Source organism: Schistocerca piceifrons, chromosome 1 (assembly GCF_021461385.2).
Source record: "Schistocerca piceifrons isolate TAMUIC-IGC-003096 chromosome 1, iqSchPice1.1, whole genome shotgun sequence".
Lineage (NCBI taxonomy): Eukaryota > Metazoa > Arthropoda > Insecta > Orthoptera > Acrididae > Schistocerca > Schistocerca piceifrons.
Genome location: NC_060138.1, coordinates 73,751,398 through 73,772,894, shown reverse-complemented (window position 1 = coordinate 73,772,894; position 21,497 = coordinate 73,751,398). Strand labels below are relative to the sequence as shown.

General features: G+C 45.7%; 1 protein-coding gene across 1 annotated transcript in view; it reads right to left on the bottom strand.

The window, feature by feature from the left end:
* LOC124786696 (titin-like) overlaps nt 1-21,497 on the bottom strand; it is a 459,967-nt gene that overhangs the window by 134,438 nt on the left and 304,032 nt on the right. The window lies entirely within an intron of this gene.

Genomic DNA, 21,497 nt, shown 5'->3' with positions numbered 1-21,497 from the left:
AAGTAGCAGAGGACGTATTGTCGAAGGATTTAAACTCTACGAGGGTTGTCCAGAAAGTAAGTCCCTATCAGTCGCGAACTCGATATATAGCTAAACTCTGTGGTGAGTTACACAGTAGGGCCTTTAACTATTATGGTGTGCTAGAAAGTAGGCCTACAAAACTACTTTGGAAAAGGACGTAGCTACACAGTTGGTATTTATTTCACATAACGCTATAATTTATTTACACCAGTAGTTTTATTTGTATTTACCATTCTTTATACATAAAAAACTACCAGTGCTAGTGCACAAAATATTATCATGTCACAATAATTTGCGAGAGAATAACAAACAGAAACCAACTGAAGATAGCACATAAAGTGTTGAAACATACAAGGGAAATATATAGACTGTATCTTGCATAAGGCGGAAATTCCCTCTAAAAATAACCTTGAAAATTGTTTTCATAGATTAAGGACCTTTAGTCTCATTATTGTCATATGCTGTTCCTCCTCGGTAACTATACTACGAAGTTAACAAACCGTTCTTGATAACTCTGTGTGTCGCTTGCAGCAATTGTGAAGTATTTCTCTCGCGGAACGTAATTGGGAGCAGTGGTTTCTGCAGAGCATGTGCTTACTGTATAGGGTTGAGTGCTTGACACAGGCGATAAATGACGAAACACTTGTTAGACATACCATACAGACAACAAATGAAGTAGCACGCAATCCATATTAATGCCACGAAAGCAAAACATTTATAGCTGTCAGCCGGAACCACAGGGATTCTGTTCTAGTAAGACTATGCCAACAAAAACGAAAACAAAACAACAATAATTACTACTACTGCTTCTACTACTACTACTACTACTACTACTACTACTACTGCAGTCACTGTCACCACCACTAGCATTGGTAGTAATTTATATAAAGTCAACCACTGTTACTGCCGAATTCGCAACAACGCCCATGTCGTTTTTCTGTTTCTTGCTGTTCATAGAACAAAATATTACTGAAAATATACTCTTGACAGAAACAACCAACTTCCGCCGCCTAAATTCACTGCCACCCCCAACAATACTAATCAGAAAGTGTTCTACCGCAGAGCCATTTGAACCATGTTTTTGTTCTACCGGAACACGAGACGCAAAACTAAACTTTGCATTAAAACGGGAATGAAGTAGCGAAATTGTTTACAAAATTCAGAAGACAGCCGCAGACCTTACCCAGTTACTTGTAACACAGAGAAACTTAAATTTTTCTTGATAGCTCTGTATACATATTAACACGAGAATTATTTATTACCAAAGATGCGAAGCGCGAAAAACTACGAGATACAGATTTCGCTGGTGTCAAATTCACAGGAAATAATACAGGGAGTAGTTCACTTTTCGGCAGCGTAATACACGTCGAAACGAAACCTTGGAAGCATCTCTGCATCACGTGCGCCAGCAACGTTGTTTACGAGGAGCGATGTGTTATGTTCCTCAGTGCTCTCCCACTTGTTTCTCTCAGCAGAGCGCAAATTCCAGTAGCAGATCCAGGATGCTCACTGGCAGTCTTCATTTCTCTCTTATTAGCCTTTTCGAAAAGAAAATACTACAGCATTATTCCATATACACAAAAGGGCAAAGTAAATCATTTCAGCCTCAACAACCGCCACGGTAACAACCTTTGCCTTCACTAGTAAACATTGAATACCAAGAACAATATCGCACAAATTCGGACCTCTTTTTATAGATAATGACGCGTGACAAGTAATTTGTCTTTTTCACAGCCAGAAAATAAATGAAATAAAAGGATAGCTGTTAAATTAAGACCTCACGTGAGGGAAGGAAAGGATAAATAGCGTTTAGCATACCGTTGACGACGAGGTCATTAGAGATTTAGCATGAGGTAAGTTGGGGAAGTAAATCGGCCGTGCTCTTTCAAATGAACCATCCCGGCATTCACCTTAAGCTACTTAGTGACATCACGGGAAACCTAAATCTGGATCGCCGGACCGGGATTTGAACCGCTGTCCTCCGAGTACCATTCTACTGCGCCACCTCGATCGATTTTTCAGTCCGAAAACTGGTTTGATGCAGCTCTATCCTGAGAACGTTTCTTCATTTCTACGTAACTACTGCAATGTACATGCACCTTGGCCTGTGTCTGGCCTAATCTGAATTAACCATCCCTTACGCCTAACCATACGTCTTATCAACATATCCCTTGTTGTAGTCATTTCGTCCCATAAATCTCTTCTCTCCCTCATTCGATTCAATACCGATTCATTAGTTGATCAATCTCCCCACCTAACTTTCAGCACTCTTCTGTTATACCACATTTCACACAAACGTGACAGTATACTATGCACAAACTCTATACAGTCGCCTACACTTAGTAGATGTATGCAGCACGTAACTATACGAATAATTTTATACATTGAAGGATTACATAGATAAAACAGAGTAGGTTCAAAATGGTTCAAATGGCTCTGAGCACTATGGGACTTAACATCTGGGGTCATCAGTCCCCAAGAACTTAGAACTACTTAAAACTAACTAACCAAAGGACATCACACACATCCATGCCCAAGGCAGGATTCGAACCTGCGACCGTAGCAGTCGCGCGGTTCCAGACTGTAGCGCCTAGAACCGCTCGGCCACCTCGGCCGGCAAAACAGAGTAGGGGTTTGGTAAAAAAATGTTATACAAATAAATAATAATAATGATTATAAAACATCCAACATTCCACATAACACCATCACACTATGTTTTTTCCTTTTCTTTAAATACTTACCCCCAAGCTATACCACTACTATCGCGTGAAAAGGGGTCATTGTGTGCGGAGGAGGAAACCCTTTCGTGTTAGATGGCTGACACTACTCCTAAGGATCTCCAATCCAACGCTGCCATACTACACTTTATTTCAAGAAATTTTTGTTTATTTGTTTGTTTTGTTTGACCTGCAGAGTTTGTACTGCATTTAGGCATCGAAAACTCATGTTTACACAGACTCCATATTTATAGGATTGAAAGCTTAAGAACTTACAATGCATCCAACGAATGTAGACAAAAGGTAAGACACACTCAATGCGGGTGGCACTGAGAATGAAGAGCATGTAAAATCGTAGATTAATTAGGCACGACTGCGTGTACGCGAGACAACAGAAACTGTGTTCACAAGGTGCAATTTCGGCCACTCGTGTTTTTTCGGGCCAATTATTTTTAAAAGAGTCATTAGACTAATGTCTGATTCCCGGCCGTGCGCCAAGCATTTGAGGAATCCGCGCCTGCGTCTTGGGACGAGTTTTAGGTAGCGCCCAGAATTCGCCCCACGCCGGCAGTAAACGGGATAGCCACAGCTGCCCTGCTTCCGCCAACGCACGCTGGGTTTCATTCTTACCAGCTGTTACTTCAGCTAGAGCACGTATTACTTCAGAACTACGACAGGTTGTTATTAGTTTCATACTAACACAACAAGAAATTTCCCAAGGCCCTTCACAGATGTCCACACATTGGAACTCGTCTGTGGAGACAGCTTTTAGTTCGCAGCGTCTCTGGCGGCGTTTAGAAGCGTAACTTTTTGCGACTGCCTCCACTTCCCAACCCGCTTTCTTCACACGGATCATTGCCCAATCGTGAATTAAGTAGCTATTTAAGTGTCTTGTTTATTGCACCAACAGTCTTCTTTATAGTTCTGCATTATGTACTGCGAATTTCAAAATAATTCAGAATTATGCATCGTTAATAAAATAACCAAAGTGACCAAAGCACGATATGTAACCAAAAATACATACAACAAAGAAAGAACTCTGAATGGACAGAAAACTGAAAACTTGCAAAACTCATGAGTACTGGTACATACAAATGAAACACCATTTTCAAAACAAGAACTCACAACCTATCCAACGAATGTAGAAAAATACTGAATAGAGAAAGGAGAACAACAAGAAAGTGTCAAAAAAATCCAAATGAACGAACACTGGAGATTAGAGTCTGACACAAAAGTCTACAAGGAAATGGCGCCTGTAATGAGTACGACGAGAAACAAACTCGTTACATTTTCCGAGTGTCTAATCAGGACACTAGCAAACAGAATCTCCATGAGGATACCAGAGGAATTACGAAACAGTTAGAGAAACATTAGATGGCTTACAGAAATCAAGAAGAAATATGAGAACTACTAATTACAACAGAAGCTTTTTTTTTAAAAAAGAAAACGAAACAGACCAAAACCAACAGTTTCAATGCCATACCAACCAAACTAAAAACAACGATCACCAAATGGACAATGGGAAGGATGAAGTAGGTCGAAAGAAGAGTGTTGAAACCCGGGAGAGTGAAGAAGTTCTGGTACAAGAGGTAACTGAAAAAGCTTACTTACAGTATTGTCTACAGTGGCCCAATAAAGGTTAATGTAACTAAATAAATATACATCGATAAATCAAAAGGTAGAAAAGAAATAAAAACAACTGCAGAATGCTTCTGCAATGCATTCCTGAGAATTGCTCGCGGATTCAGTACATCTTCCAGATCGGATTAAAGGAAGGCATCGAAACAGTTGCTAGCGGGTGGTTAGATCAGTAAGACAGCATTACTGATTGGATGAGAGTAATTGGTTGAAAAAGGAGCACATTTTCGGGGAATTCTCTTAAGGTAGTTTACAGGAGCAGTACGCACGACAAATTGAAGAACGATTGTACTTCTATGATCGTGTATCTCGCGTAAGGACAAAATAAGATTGGGGATCGTACAGAGGCATACAGGGAAACATTTTTCCCTTGCTCCATTTTCGGTGGAACATGTAAAAGAATGAAGAGATATGGTACAGTGACTTGTGGAGTAGATACGTAATGCGACCCAGACCTCAGCAAGTATATTTGTGCAAGCGTGAAAGATGAGAAGTTTGGTCAGGAATGAGTGGAATTGATTGAAACTTTAGTATATTCTGAAATTACGGTGTATCGAAGGGCTCGCTTGGGGCAGGAGTAAAGGACACTGCCAGTGTAGGTGCGACTTGAAAAGAATAAAAGAGAAAGGGAACATGAGCGGTGGTTGCTCAAGTTCGTGTGGTTGGTGTGTGGTTCTGGTGAACAGGACCAGAGGTGGGTATGGTTCTCTCTCGCTGAAAGCTGCGCTAACAACCACAGACGAGACTAGTCTCCCACGTTCCTTATTGGTCGCCTGGGTAGCTCTAGTAACTGGCTTTGTCAGCAAAGGCGCAGAGGGTGGCGGGATGTTAACTTATTCAACGATAGGAAAAGTGACGTGATACTGACGCTTAAAGGTTCCACCAGGCTCGTACGTCACTGTGAGTAGCCACGTTGAGAAATTTCTGAAACATGAGACTGGTACCTTCCAGATAAAAAGTATGTGATCTTATGATTTTGTCACTCATATTTCAAGCCCTAAAAATAAGCTGATCAGTCGTAAATGCTATGTCTGACAGCAGGATTAAACGACAAAATACAGAGACATAGCAAATAAAAATGAACAATGGAATTCCCAGAAATATTCCCAACTGGCTGGCCATCCTATACATATTACAGGACTTTTTTTCCTAGAATTGAGCAGTGCTACCTCATGCAAAAAAAATCGGGCGTTTTTCTTTGAACGCCATGTAGGACACCACGAACCGTACTTGGAAAAGATGTAAAGTTATGAGACTTATTGTCAAAGGCTCTGAGCACAATGAGACTTAACTTCTGAGGTCATCAGTCCCCTAGAACTTAGAACTAGTTAAACCTAATTAACCTAAGAACATCACACACATCCATGCCCGAAGCAGGATTCGTACCTGCGACCATAGCGGTCGCACGGTTCCAGACTAACCGCCTAGAACCGCTCGGCCATTCCGGCCGGCCTCATTGTCAGAAAATGACAATTAAGGTTAAAATTGTCTTCAACCTGAAGACTGGTTTGAACTCGTCAGCAGTCCAGTTGGAGCTGGTATGATCTTACCTTCGACATTTGAAATGATTTAGTCAGACAGCTATATGGATACCTACAGTTTCATGTGTACTTCAAACTACGATGCAGATTAGCGTTTATCGCGTCAATAAATCATTGATAGAAATGAAAGAAGCGGTGACTGACAAACGTAAGTCATAGGACTGAACGAAGATTAAACTCGGCCTTTTAGATTTGAATTTGACAATCATCTACATAGGCACTGACGTACAAGACGACAGTTTTAAAATGTTCAGAACGTTCATGGCATGTGCGGGGATTAGCAGTAATGCTGTAGGAGATGTAGCCTGTTTAACCTTCGGTCCGTGCTAACACAAAGCAGTGAACATCTTTGAAAACGGAAAAAAATCATTCTCAGTCTTTCTTGACACGTCCTCGAATACCCTCGAGTGCCCAGCTATATCCGCTGTTTAGTCCATAGACGTATTTTAAGTGTCTTTTCGGTTTTCACAGAATCACGCAGCGAGGGGGCGCAAAATGCTGATGTAAAGCCGCGAAAAACCGTAAATAGTTACATTGGAAAACAAAAAAGTATACAATTATGACTTTGAAAGCTTTCGCGGTTCGTTCCCGCACTGAAGGTGTTTCTGCGTGTCTTGTGGACTCGACACTCGTATTCGATTACATTCACGTGCGCTGACTCTGAACCCACTGCTGTCCTTGGCTTTCCCCAGGCAGCCATCCGACGTATTACTCGCCGCTGAGAGAATCGGATCTGACCAGTCGTGCCGTAAGTATTTAACGCCGCAGCCGTCGCGAATGAGGCGTAGCATCGGATCAGTCCGTTCCGTGTCGTTCCACCGACATTTCCCTCCTCGGCAATGTGTGCTGCTGCGGGAAAGTGGCTTCGCTCTTCTGTGCCCATCGAGACGCTGCCGGTTTTTCATGCCCAGGTTCTTCTCGTCCGCAGATGCGACGCCAGAGAAGAGACGCTAAAAGTGCCACCGAAAATCGTGACCGCGATCCATTATGCTCGAGTTCACAGGCCGCAACGATCTGCTGACACTGCATCCGCGGCTTTCAGAGGTCACTGTTTCTTCTTATTTCTTCTTACTGAGAGATATCTGATGAGGTCTGGTTTTACGCGACCACACTGGCGTACTGTGAGGTGAACAAGAAGTCGAGTGTCGTCTCGTCACACGACCTTGTCGGGCATGCTGCAAAAATTAAAAATTTCTTCCAACATTAGACCGAGGCAGTCGGCGCAATGGCCTGCACATTTGACTCACGTTGTGGAGGACGGCACTTGAAATCCCCGTTCAACCAGCCGGATTTACGTTTCCCGTAGTCTCCTATGTATACCACCTCAGTGTATACTCAGAAAATAAAAATTACAATAGTACAGGTAAAAAACACACACAGTTAATATTCGTTTACGATAATTAAAATAATAAATAGAAGGTAGAAGTAGGATTTAATTATCAGCGCTAGAAAAAAGGGGTGGAAGAGAGAGAGAGAAAGAAAAAGGGGAACGTGGTAAGACACAGTTAATGAACACAAGGAAAAAGAAAGGAGCACGACTCGCAAACGAGGAAAAAGAGAAAGAAGCGTTACTGGGGGAAAGTTGGAGCACTGGCTTTACTACCCGACAGAGGGAAAATGGGCGCAAAAACCCTTGTTGCTTGATTATACGACTACCAATCAATCAGTGGGAACCAGTCGCGTCATATTACATGTCTGGAAGTGTGCTTCCGAAGCGGGTTGACAATGTGACCACTACAGAAAACTAATTGTGGGAAAAACACACTCCTGGAAATTGAAATAAGAACACCGTGAATTCATTGTCCTAGGAAGGGGAAACTTTACTGACACATTCCTGGGGCCAGATGCATCACATGATCACACTGACAGAACCACAGGCACATAGACACAGGCAACAGAGCATGCACAATGTCGGCACTAGTACAGTGTATATCCACCTTTCGCAGCAATGCAGGCTGCTATTCTCCCATGGAGACGATCGTAGAGATGCTGGATGTAGTCCTGTGGAACGGCTTGCCATGTCATTTACACCTGGCGCCTCAGTTGGACCAGCGTTCGTGCTGGACGTGCAGACCGCGTGAGACGACGCTTCATCCAGTCCCAAACATGCTCAATGGGGGACAGATCCGGAGATCTTGCTGGCCAGGGTATTTGACTTACACCTTCTAGAGCACGTTGGGTGGCACGGGATACATGCGGACGTGCATTGTCCTGTTGGAACAGCAAGTTCCCTTGCCGGTCTAGGAATGGTAGAACGATGGGTTCGGTGACGGTTTGGATGTACCGTGCACTATTCAGTGTCCCCTCGACGATCACCAGTGGTGTACGGCCAGTGTAGGAGATCGCTCCCCACACCATGATGCCGGGTGTTGGCCCTGTGTGCCTCGGTCGTATGCAGTCCTGATTGTGGCGCTCACCTGCACGGCGCCAAACACGCATACGACCATCATTGGCACCAAGGCAGAAGCGACTCTCATCGCTGAAGACGACACGTCTCCATTCGTCCCTCCATTCACGCCTGTCGCGACACCACTGGAGGCGGGCTGCACGATGTTGGGGCGTGAGCGGAAGACGGCCTAACGGTGTGCGGGACCGTAGCCCAGCTTCATGGAGACGGTTGCGAATGGTCCTCCCCGATACCCCAGGAGCAACAGTGTCCCTAATTTGCTGGGAAGTGGCGGTGCGGTCCCCTACGGCACTGCGTAGGATCCTACGGTCTTGGCGTGCATCCGTGCGTCGCTGCGGTCCGGTCCCAGGTCGACGGGCACGTGCACCTTCCGCCGACCACTGGCGACAACATCGATGTACTGTGGAGACCTCACGCCCCACGTGTTGAGCAATTCGGCGGTACGTCCACCCGGCCTCCCGCATGCCCACTATACGCCCTCGCTCAAAGTCCGTCAACTGCACATACGGTTCACGTCCACGCTGTCGCGGCATGCTACCAGTGTTAAAGACTGCGATGGAGCTCCGTATGCCACGGCAAACTGGCTGACACTGACGGCGGCGGTGCACAAATGCTGCGCAGCTAGCGCCATTCGACGGCCAACAACGCGGTTCCTGGTGTGTCCGCTGTGCCGTGCGTGTGATCATTGCTTGTACAGCCCTCTCGCAGTGTCCGGAGCAAGTATGGTGGGTCTGACACACCGGTGTCAATGTGTTCTTTTTTCCATTTCCAGGAGTGTAGGTGCCAGTTTGAGATCCTCAGGAAGTGTAGTCCACCTTAGAAGAGGACAGCTTACGAAGCAGTCATTCTACAGGCGTTTTTGAAAGTTGTTTAGTCAGTCTGGGACCTTTACCAAGTTAGATACACAAAAGATTGAAAGAAGGGCAGCGCGCTTCCCCGTGGCTTCGTGTAGTGAGCGCGTAAGCGCCATAGAGATGGTCATCCAACTCCACTGGCAGTCGCCAAAAGTGAGGAGTTTTGTACCACACGCGCTTAGTGTGCAGCACTCCAGCATCATCACGCACCTAAATACTTGGGAGTCACTCTCGGTAGAACTCTGACATTCAAAACTCACTGCAAGAACACCGAAACGAAAATCTCCGCTTGAAACAACCTAATTTGCAAACTAGCGGGGACACAGTGGGGATCACATCCGCAAACTATTCGCTGTTCTGCAATGGCACTGTGCTTTTCTATTGCTGAATATGCTTCTCCAGTCTGGTACAGGTCATCTCATGCCAGACAAGTAGACATTGATCTCAACGAAACCCGCAGGTTGATCACAGGTTGCTTAAGACGTACGCCAACTGATAAGCTCTACTGTCTGGCTGGAATAGCGCCACCGTGGGTACGCAGAACAGTGGCTGCCAACAAGGAGAGACTGAAAGTGTAACAGGACAGTGCCCATCCACTGCACGGCGTAATCCACCACAACAACGGCTGAGATCGCGAAAGAGCTTCCTGAGAACATCGGAGAAGCTCACCATCTCACCAGAGAAGGCAAGGCTGGAGTTATGGAAGAAGTCGACGCCTCACCTGCAGACGCCAGAAGCTGAAGAACTACCACCTGGACACAACGAGAGCTGGCTGGTGTGGAAATCTTTAAACAGATTACGACCAGGAGTTGGACGATCCAGAGACAACCTGAAGAGATGGGGCTTCATAACAGAAGATACGTCCTGTGATTGTGGACAAGAACAAACCACAAGCCACATGCTCCAGTGCCTTTTGTGCCCTACATCCTGTACGAAGACTGATCTCCTGCAAGCCACTCCAAGCGCCTTGGAGGTTGCAAAGTACTGGGCACATGTAATACACACACAATATATATATATATATATATATATATATATATATATATATATATATATATATATATATATATATGGCTACTGTAAATTTGTATGTTTCTGACTCGAGAATGAAAAGACCACGAAGGCAAAAATTAGAGTGATTCGTGCTCACACGGAGCGTTATGAACAGTTGCTCCCGTAAAATTTTCACTTGTGGAACACGAAAGGGCAGAAAGTGACAGTGGTGGACAAAGCGCCCTCCCCTACAAGCCGTCAGGTGGCTTGCGGAGTGCAGACCTCGTCGTTTGCGGGGCGTTGGATCCCTTTCCCCTTCACCATGAGAGGCCATCCGGCTGCCTACGAGTGCTCTAGCGTGCGGTAAACCGGGAATCGTGGCGCCGCGAGCCACTCCCCCGCGCGGTGCAGCTGCTGGGCATGCAGCCGGCGCGCGTGACCCGGATGGCGGGTGGCGCCGGCCCCGTGGCCCGTTGGCGGCGCGTCCGCTCTCAATTCCTGCGGCCATCACTTTCTCCTGGCTAACCTTCACTCTACCAGCAGCCCGGCGCAGCAGTGGCCGATCTCCGCGGCCACCGAAGGAGACGGGAGCGAATGGGCAGGGTAGTAGCGGCCCTCCGAGCTGGTCAACGGCTATCCGGTCAACTCGGTGTTTCCGAACTGCGTACCTCCTCCAGTTACCTCAGCTACTGCCGCAAGAGGTGACGAGCTATTCGGAGTCAGCAGGAAGGAAACGGAGGAGGGCAGCCACCTGACCAAAGTATAGCTACACTACTGGCCATTAAAATTGCTACACCATGAAGATGACGTGCTACAGACGAGAAATTTAACCGACAAGAAGAAGATGTTGTGACATGCAAATAATTAGCTTTTCAGAGCATTCACACAAGGTTGGCCCCGGTGGCGACACCTACAACGTGCTAACATGAGCAAAGTTTCCAACCGATTTCTCATACACAAACAGCAGTTGACCGGCGTTGCCTGGTGACGCGTTGTTGTGATGCCTCGTGTAAGGAGGAGAAATGCGTACCATCACGTTTCCGACTTTGATAAAGATCGGATTGTAGCCTATCGCAATTGCGGTCTATCGTATCGCGACATTGCTGCTCGCGTTGGTCGAGATCCAATGACTGTTAGCAGAATATGGAATTGGTGGGTTCAGCAGGGTAATACGGAACGCCGTGGTGGATCCCAAAGGCCTCGTATCACTAGAAGTCGAGATGACAGGCATCTTATCCGCATGGCTCTAACGGATCGTGCAGCCACGTCTCGATCCCTGAGTCAACAGATAGGGACCTTTGCAAGACATTAATCAACTGTATGAATAGTTCGACAACGTTTGCAGCAGTGTGGACTATCAGCTCGGAGACCGTGGCTGCGGTTACCCTTGACGCTGCAACACAGACAGGAGCGCCTGCGATGGTGTACTCAACGACGAAACTGGCTGCACGAATGGCAAAACGTCATTTTTTCGGACGAGTGCAGGTTCTGTTTACAGCATCGTGATGGTCGCATCCGTGTTTGGCGACATCGCGGTGAACGCACATTGGAAGCGTGTATTCGTCATCGTCATACTGGCGTATCACCCGGCGTGATGGTACGGGGTGCCATTGGTTACACGTCTCGGTCACCTCTTGTTCGCACTTTGAACAGTGGACGTTCCATTTCAGATGTGTTACGACTCGTGGCTCTACCATCCATTCGATCCCTGCGAAACCCTACATTTCAGCAGGATAATGCAAGACCGCATGTTGCAGGTCCTGTACGGGCCTTTCTGGATACAGAAAATGTTCGACTGCGCCCTGGCCAGCACATTCTCCAGATCTCTCACCAATTGAAAACATCTGGTCAATGGTGGCGGAGCAACTGGCTCGTCACAATACGCCAGTCACTACTCTTGATGAACTTTGGTATCGTGTTGAAGCTGCATGGTCAGCTGTACCTGTACACGCCATGCAAACTCTGTTTGACTCAATGCCCAGGCGTATCAAGGCCGTTATTACGGCCAGAGGTGGTTGTTGCGGGTACTGATTTCTCAGAATCTATGCACCCAAGTTGCGTGAAAATGTAATCACATGTCAGTTCTAGTATAATATATTTATCTAATGAATACCCGTTTATCATCTGCACTTGTTCTTGGTGTAGCAATTTTAATGGCCAGTAGTGTAATTTCGTGACTAAGTGGTTAAGTACGAGATTGCGAATCTGTTCGTCCACGAGACGCAGAAGACTTTGGATACCGGCATCGACGTTGATGCCGTGTTCCTTGACTTCCGGAAGGCGTTCGATACAATTACACAATGTCGCCTAACGAATAAAATGTGAGCGTACGGAATATGAGACCAGCTGTGTGACTGGATTCAGGACTATCTAGCATACAGAACATAGCATGCCATTCTGAACGGGCTGGAACCTTTAGAGGCAAACGTACTTCCGGCGTGCCCCACAAGGGAGTGTTCCAGGGCCATTACTTTTCACAATATACATATAAATGACATAGTTGATAGCGCTGGAATTTCCATTACGCTTTCGCGGATAATGCTGTTATACACAGAAAAGTCGCATTGCTAGAAAAACTGTTGCGAAATGCAGGAAGACCTGCAGAGGATCGATGCCTGATGAGCCGGCCGTTGTGGCCGAGCGGTTCTAGACTCTTCAGTCTGGAGCCGCGAGACCGCTACGGTCGCAGGTTCGAATCCTGCCTCGGGCATGGATGTGTGTGATGTCCTTAGGTCAGTTAGGTTTAAGTAGTTCTAGAGGACTGATGACCTCAGATGTTGAGTCCCATAGTGCTCAGAGCCATTTGAACCATTTGTTGCCTGATGTAAGGTTTGGCAACAGAACATCAACAAGTGTAACTGTATTACGAATAATGTCCCAGGAAGATCCATTACTGTATGGTTCCACGACCGCAGAACTATCGTTGGTAGCAGTGTCTACCATACAGTATCCACGAATATATGTACGAATCGCAAGTGAGACAGATGCCACAAAGATTCATTGCAAGAATGCTCAGGAAGTGTAGTCCTCCCGCAAAGGACGTAGCTCACAAAAATCTCGCTCAACCAATACTGGAATATTGCTCGTCAGTCTGGAATGCGTTCGAGGTATGGTGGATAGAGCAATAGAGAAGAGTCAAAGAACAGCACCGCGTTTCGCTGTAACGAGTAAACGTGAAAGCGTCACGAAGTAGCTCAGTCAATTCCTGTGTCGGGCGCTGCAAAAATGTCGTTCTGCGTCGTAGTGTAGTTTACTATCAAAAGTTCCCAGAACGTACGTTCCTAGAGGAATCAACCAATATATTGCTTTCTCCTATGCATAATTCGGGAAGACACCCCGGAATTATTAAGATTATAGAGATACGAGGTAATGCGAGGGCTTATCAGCAATCATTCTTCCCGCTAGCGACTTGCGACTGAACAGGTCGGGGGGGGGGGGGGGGGGGGGGAGGAGAAGTGAGAGTGGTACGCGAAGTACCCTCCGCCACGCACTATAAGGTGGCTTGGGAAGTGTAGATATAGATGTAGGTACGGAAATCCACCTGGGCAACGACCCCGAAATCGTCGATGTTTCGACACGTGAACACTCTGTCGTTTTCAAGGCACCAATGAAAAGAGAGATCGCTGTGGATGCCATCAGTGGGATGTCTCGTTTCATCTGCGCCTTGAAATTGACGGGTTGTTCAGTTGTCCAAATACAGACGATTTCCGAGAACATTACCCGGATGAATGCCCGTAAGTTATTTGAACATTAATTCGCCGGTACAGTACTGAGATGTAAGTGTAAAGCCACCAACGATAAGAATTGCTGACGACATTGCTATCCTCAGCTGATGTGAAGATGTCCTACAGGAGTTACTGGATAGAATGAAATGCACAATAAACTCATAGTATGGGGTCAGACTAAAGCAAAGAAAGATGAAAGTAATAACGGGTAGCAAAACTGAGATTAGTGATACAGTTAACATTGAAATTGGGGACAACGTAGTAAACGAAGTGAAGGAATTCTGATACACAGCAAGTAAAATAAAAAGTCACGGACCATGCAAAGAGGGTGTACGAAGCAAACTGGCACGGGCGAAAAGGCCATTGCTCGCTGCTAGTATCAAATATATGCCTTACTTTTAGTAAGAAGTTTTTGTGAATGTACCTCTGGAGCAGAGTAATTTGTAAAGTGAAACGTGAACTATGAGGGAACCGGAAAAGAAGAAAATCTGGGGGTTTGAGATGTGATGTTACAGGAAAATGCTGGAAACAGAGAATACTGATAAGAAAGAAGGTCCTCCGCAAAATCATCGCGGAAAGGAACATGAGGAAAACACTGACAAGAAGAAGGGACAGGATGGTAGGACGTATGTTAAGACACAAAGAATAACTTCCATGGTAGAAGGAGCGGTAGAGCGTAAAAACTGTAGATGAATAACAGAGATTGGAATATATCCAGCAAATAATTCAGAACATTGGATATAAGCGCTAGTAAGGGATGGCGAGATTGGTGCAGGAGACAGGATCACGACGGACCACATCAAAACAGTTATATGACTGATGACTCAAAGAAATACGGATCGGAAGTTTAGGGATTGATTCCCGGTCAGCGTTTTCAGCTGTCACCATTTCTTTCACCTCTGGAAATGTTTGTTAATGTGAAAAACTCGAAGTCACGTTAAACTGTAGACCCCCTTGAGCAAAGTCAGTTAAAATTTCGGAGGAAGGCAAGGGCATCCCACCTCGACTAAGACGCCGCCCATTTAAGCACTGTGCTGTCCAAACCAACATCGGGTTGATGACAGTTTTTCGTTAGTAGTTAACGGATTTGGCAAATATAGCTTTTCTCGACTATTGCTCTCCGTCCGATTATCTACAGTCCTATCACATAACAATTAGGATATGAATGACGCGGCCATTTGATCAAAGATAGAAGACAGACATATGACGCTGAGTGTTCTGATACACTTAACATACGATACAGAGAAGGAGGGATGCAGACGTCTATACAGGTGCGCAGTTTCTTCTTTCTAAAAAGCTTTAATTGAGATTATTATTACATTTGTAATCGGAAAATTTTTATATATTTGAAAACGGAGATCTGATGTGTAGCTGATTTTTGAAACAGCGAAGCTTGTGTAGTATAAAATTAAATATATAATAATAATAAATTCCTCTGCTTATTTCGTTTATATCGGATTTCGTTTCTATATCGCATGTTCTTTAAACCATGTAAATGAGAATTTAATTTCTGAAAAGAAACAATTTAAAGCACTTCTGAGTTTCATGGTTGAGTCCAATAATAACTTCAAAGTCAAAAATAGACAGGACTAGACAATTTATTAAATTAAGACAAGACAACATGGCGGCAGTGTGTCAATACATACAGTCACCAGTATCTGCATCAGTGCGATTGCGACACAAAAGTATCAGCACGAAAGTCACTGGAATAATATTGGATAACAGCTTATATAATTTTCGCTAAACCCGCAAAAAAGAAAACGTCTGACAGCGGTTTTAAAAGTAGTGCGCATTACCCTTTGGAAGTTAGCGATCTCAGTTATTCTTGCCGATTTATTATTTACTTGATAGTGCAGTGGTCGGTTCTATGCCATAGGAGGAGGAAAGCCCAACCTTTACAATCATTTAAATGATGCGACAAAAGTTAATTCGATCATTAGGGGACATAAATAAGACATTTTTTCAAGCACGGAAACGAAAGTACGTACACGAAAATGTACGAAGATAATTGTATGCAAACGTATCGAAAACTTCTAGCAGAAACAGAAGGTATATATGTATATAATTCAGCGATATAGTAATTTCGTAGATCTAGGAAGAAATTATGTAGTAAAAATGTATTTAAAATTAGGTTTTCTGAGCGTTCACGTGGTTGGTTGAATACGCAAACCTGGAATTTTATTACGTTTCCTTCAACAATAAAAAGCTTAGTTGAGGTAGGAGATGCTCTGTTAATGGTTTTCTGTCTTTTAAAAGATTTGAATGAATTACAGTGGAATCAGAGTCTGCTTAATACGGCTTCTTGGCTCATATGCCGAATTTTATTTACTTTATGCTGCTCGTAAATTTTCTGTGTAGCGGTACCATTTCGTAAATGTTCGTTAGATCTACGATGATATTTAGTAATGGTAAGAGAATCCACGAAGAGCAATAAAACTCGTTTAGAACTATGATTCCGGACCCAAGAAACCGCATAGTGATCGGAAAATTCGAATTTGGCACCAACAACTCGATGGTTAATATAGTTACGATAACACGCTGTTGGGTATTTTAAGAGGCCATAGCGACTGTTTGTGAAGCGAAAAATATATTATATCTTGAGAGTATCAGAAAGTATCGAAAACGCGACAACGAAGGCTGGCTGTTTGAAATTTACTCGCTCCGTATTTAACCGGAGCAACTAGACTGAAACAGCGAGAAAGCTCCACCTCCGGAAAAACCGCTTCATGACCAGCACAAGACGGCTGGCGTTCAACTTCGCTGTCAAGTCCGCAGCATCGTTATAGGTTTCATCAAATTGAAGATTGACGTTCACACGATTAATAGGACACGGAAGTGCAGCAGAGGTCACAAAAGAGCACAGACTTCTTACATATTGGAGGAGCTGGCTGCTATAGAATTTTATTGGAAATGGACGTCCAGGCGTTCAATTAGGTAGCGTCTAACTACCCAGAATACCTTCTGTATGATAAAAACTACTCATTAACTAAAGCTGATGGCAAGAGCCGAACACAATACGCTCTGTAGCCGTCACCGACAAAATTCGCGCGTATCTCGACTCGGGGGTTAATTACATTCCGAAGTTTCTTCTTTAATCTCGCCCGAACCTGTTCTCGGGAAAAGCTACGCGCCGGTTCTTCGCTCAGCTGAGAACAAAAAAACCGACTTGTTAGGAAATCTCGTTCCCGCAGAAAAATTCAGGCCCTAGTCATTAATTCAAAAATATGTAGGCGGTTAAACATCCTTTGGACGCTTTCTCTTACGTGTGCGGCAAATAATGAAAGCCTACAAAACTGTTCTGACGCAGCTACAAGTCTATGTATTTATGCTGATTAACTACGTCGTCCAACAGATACAAGAACCGCATGTGGAAGTAGCGAAACGTTGCTTGCTACTTAAAGTTCCTATGTGTCAAGATTGGTACCTCACTGTCGTTGCTACAAACATGGAATGCCTTAATACTGCTAATGATCTGCTGGCGGTGACTGCACTTCAACTGACAAAAGACGGCCCAGTTCCACACATCCTTTAGATTCAGTATGACAAACTTGTCATTAGTTCGTACGTGTCCCTCCGATTCCGTCTTTAAACCGCTTCCCACACTATTATCTTACTGTCGTTAGTATACTTAAAATAAGCTGCATTCGAGAATGGTGTATCTCTCTGCGGAACAGCGACTCTTATTTGTACCTGTAAATAAATCTCCCTCCACACTTTGCAAGCTACTGCGAAGTGCACGGCAGACGGTACTCCGATTGCACCACGTATTACGGTTCGTTGCCGTTCAGTTCGCGTATTGAGTACGTGATGAATGACTACTTAAATGTGCTGTAATTAGCCTAATTTTGTCTTCCTAGTTCTTGCGCGAGTAGTATGTAGCAGACTGTAGAGTACAACTAAATTCCTCACACAATACTGGTTCTAGAAACTTTGTGACGTAGGCTATGGGTAAAATCAGGCGTCTGTCATTTCAGTTCATTTAACGTTGCCGTGTCGACCTCCCATGCTTCAGACAAACCTGTCACAATTCGTGCTTCCCTTCCTTGCATACGTTCTGAACTTACACGCTAGCTTAAAGCTAGGTCTTGAAGCTATCAACATCATCTTCTTTCTAATTTACGTTACCCATATCAATTTTTGTTTTCTACATATACACTGAGGTGACAAAGGTCATGGGATAGCGAAATACACACACACAGATGGCGGTATTATCACGTACACAAGTAAAAGGGCATTGGGGGAGCTGTCATTTGTACTCAGGTGATTCACGTGAAAAGGTTTCCCACGTGATTGTGGCCGCACGGCGGGAACTAACAGACTTTGAACGCGGAATGGTAGTTGGAGCTATAAGCACTGGACAGTCCATTCCGGAAATCTTTAGGGAATTTCATTTTTCGAGATCCGCAGTTTTAAGAGTGTGTCGAGAAGACCAAATTCCAGGTATTACCCCTCATCACGGAGAACACAGTGGCCGACAGCCTTCACTTAACGACCGAGAGCAGCAGTGGCGTAGGGTTGTCAATGCTAACAGGCAAGCAAAACGGCATGAATTAAACGCAAAAATCAATGTGGTACGTACGACGAAGGTATCCGCTTGGACAGTGCTGCGAAATTTGGAGTTAGTGGAGTATGGCACCAGACGACCGACGCGAATGCCTTTGCTAACAACACGATATCGCCTGCAGCGGCTCTCCTGGGCTCGAGTCCACATCGGTTGGACCCTAGACGACTAGTCTGGTCAGACGGGTTCCGATTTGAGTTGGTCAGAGCTCAGAACACGAGTGTGGCCCAGACCTCAGGGAGCCATGGATCCAAGCTGTCAACAAACACTGCACACCATAATGGTGTTGGCTGTGTTTGTACGGAATGGACTGGGTCCACTGGATGTTCGCCTACTTGGAGGTCAATTGTAGCAATTCATGGCGTCATGCTCCCAAACAACGATGGAATTTTTGTGAATGGCAATGCGCCGTGTCACCATGTTACAGAACATTCTGGATAATTCGAGCGAATTGTGTGTCCACCTACACTACTGGCCATTAAAATTGCTACACGACGAAGATGATGTGCTGCAGACGCGAAAATTAACCGACAGGAAGAAGATGTTGTGATATGCAAATGATTAACTTTTCAGAGCATTCACACAAGGTTGGCGCCGGTGGCGACACCTTCAACGTGCTGACATGAGGAAAGTTTCCAACCGATTTCTCATACACAAACAGCAGTTGACCGGCGTTGCCTGATGAAACGTTGTGATGCCTCGAGTAAGGAGGAGAAATGCGTACCATCTCGTTTCCGAATTTGATAAAGGTCGGATTGTAGCCTATCGCGATTGCGGTTTATCGTATCGCGACATTGCTGCTCGCGTTGGTCGAGATCCAATGACTGTTAGCAGAATATGGAATCAGTGGGTTCAGGAGGGTAATACGGAACGCCGTGCTGGATCCCAACGGCCTCGTGTCACTAGCATTCGACATGACAGGACTCTTATCCGCGTGGCTGTAACGGATCGTGCAGCCACGTCTCGATCCCTGAGTCAACAGATGGGGACGTTTGCAAGACAACAAGCATCTGCACGAACAGTTCGACGACGTTTGCAGCAGCATGGACTACCACTTCGGAGATCATGGCTGCTGTTACCCTTGACGCTGCATCACAGACAGGAGCGCCTGCGATGGTGTACTCAACGACGAACCTAGGTGCACGAATGGCAAAACGTTATTTTCTCGGATGAATCCAGGTTCTGTTTACAGCATCATGATGGTCGCATCCGTGTTTGGCGACATCGCGTAAACGCACATTGGAAGCGTGTATTCGTCATCGCCATACTGGCGTATTACCGGGCGTATTAGTATGGGGTGCCATTGGTGACACATCTCGGTCACCTCTTGTTCGCATTGACGGTACTTTGAACAGTGGACGTTACATTTCAGATGTGTTATGACCCGTGGCTCTACCATCCATTCGATCCCTGCGAAACCCTACATTTCAGCAGGATAATGCACGACCGCATGTTGCAGGTCCTGTACGGGCCTTTCTGGATACAGAAAATGTTCGACTGCTGCCCTGGCCAGCACATTCTCCAGATCTCTCACCAATTGAAAACGTTTGGTCAATGGTGGCCGAGCAACTGGCTCGTCACAATACACCTGTCACTACTCTTGATGAACTGTGGTATCGTGATGAAGCTGCATGGTCAGCTGTACCTGTACACGCCATCCAAGCTCTGTTTGACTCAAAGCCCAGGCGTATAAAGGCCGTTATTACGGCCAGAGCTGGTTGTTGCGGGTACTGATTTCTCAGAATCTATGCACCCAAATTGCGTGAAAATGTAATCACATGTCAATTCTAGTATAATACATTTATCCAATGAATACTCGTTTATCATCTGCATTTCTGCTTGGTGTAGCAGTTTTAATGGCCAGTAGTGTAGATCGCCCGACATGAATCCCATCGAACAACTATGGCACGTAATCGATAAGTCAGTTCGTGCACAAAATCCTGCACCGGCAATTATGGGCGGCTATAGAGGCAACATGGCTCAATTTTTCTGCAGGGGACTTCCAATGACTTGCTGAGTCTATACCACGTCGAGTTGGTCCAGTACGCCGGGCAAAAGGAGGTCCTACACGATATTAGGAGGTATCCCATCAGTTTTGCCGCCTCAGTGAAGTATCCTGCATTAGTTGGAAAACAGCAGCATTGGTCTGTAAACAGGAGTGCTCTCGGTTCTGTGCCAGTCACATGACACCGTTCACTGCGCAGGTGGTCCTCGGCGGTTATAACCTAGTAGAGGGACAAATTCTGCCGGGTGTTCAGTGTAAAATGTAGCTCGGGCTGCGTCGTGGCGCCTCAGCGTGTCTGGTCTGCCATACGTCGACGGTCCTCCAGCCATACGGTCTGCAGTCAGCGCCCGCATCAGTCCGCGAAATCTGGTAGCGGCCGCTCTGGCGTCAATCTCTAAAATTACCGCCGCGTCCAGCCGGTTGACACCAATAGCGGCGATGCGCGCCGTCCTGTGACGTCAGCCGCGGCCTCGCCGCCCGCCGCGTATACTCTACTGTGCGTCGCGAGGCTTTCCCGCCAGCGCCTCACGGGAACACTGGTCGCGTACGACGAATCAGAGCAATGTTTGTCGAGACGTCACACGAATACCGTGTAACAGAGCCCGTAGCCAGGCTAACAGCCTCAGTTCGGGTAGGGAGGAAGGCCAGAAATTTTTCAGGTGTACCACATCCAGATGAAGCTACTCATTGATGATTAGATCACACACAGCTACGAAATCGCAGGAATGTTGGTAACTAAGTTTGACCCGTTACTGCGAATAGTTCCAGTCGTTTTCTATCGGATTATGCTCGGGTGATTTAGCGAGACAGTCGGCGTGCAATAGCGCACCAGGATCAGATACGTACAGTACTGCGAACACAGCTGTTGTCTTGAGAACGCGAGAAGTCCGCAGCGTAGCCACCATGAAGATGTAGAAGAAAGAGTCACACATGGTTCCTGATTATGTTGAAATAAACATCCTGACCCATTCATGGTGCCGGCCGCAGCGCCCGAGCGGTTCTAGCCGCTTCAGTCTGGAACCGCGCGACCGCTAC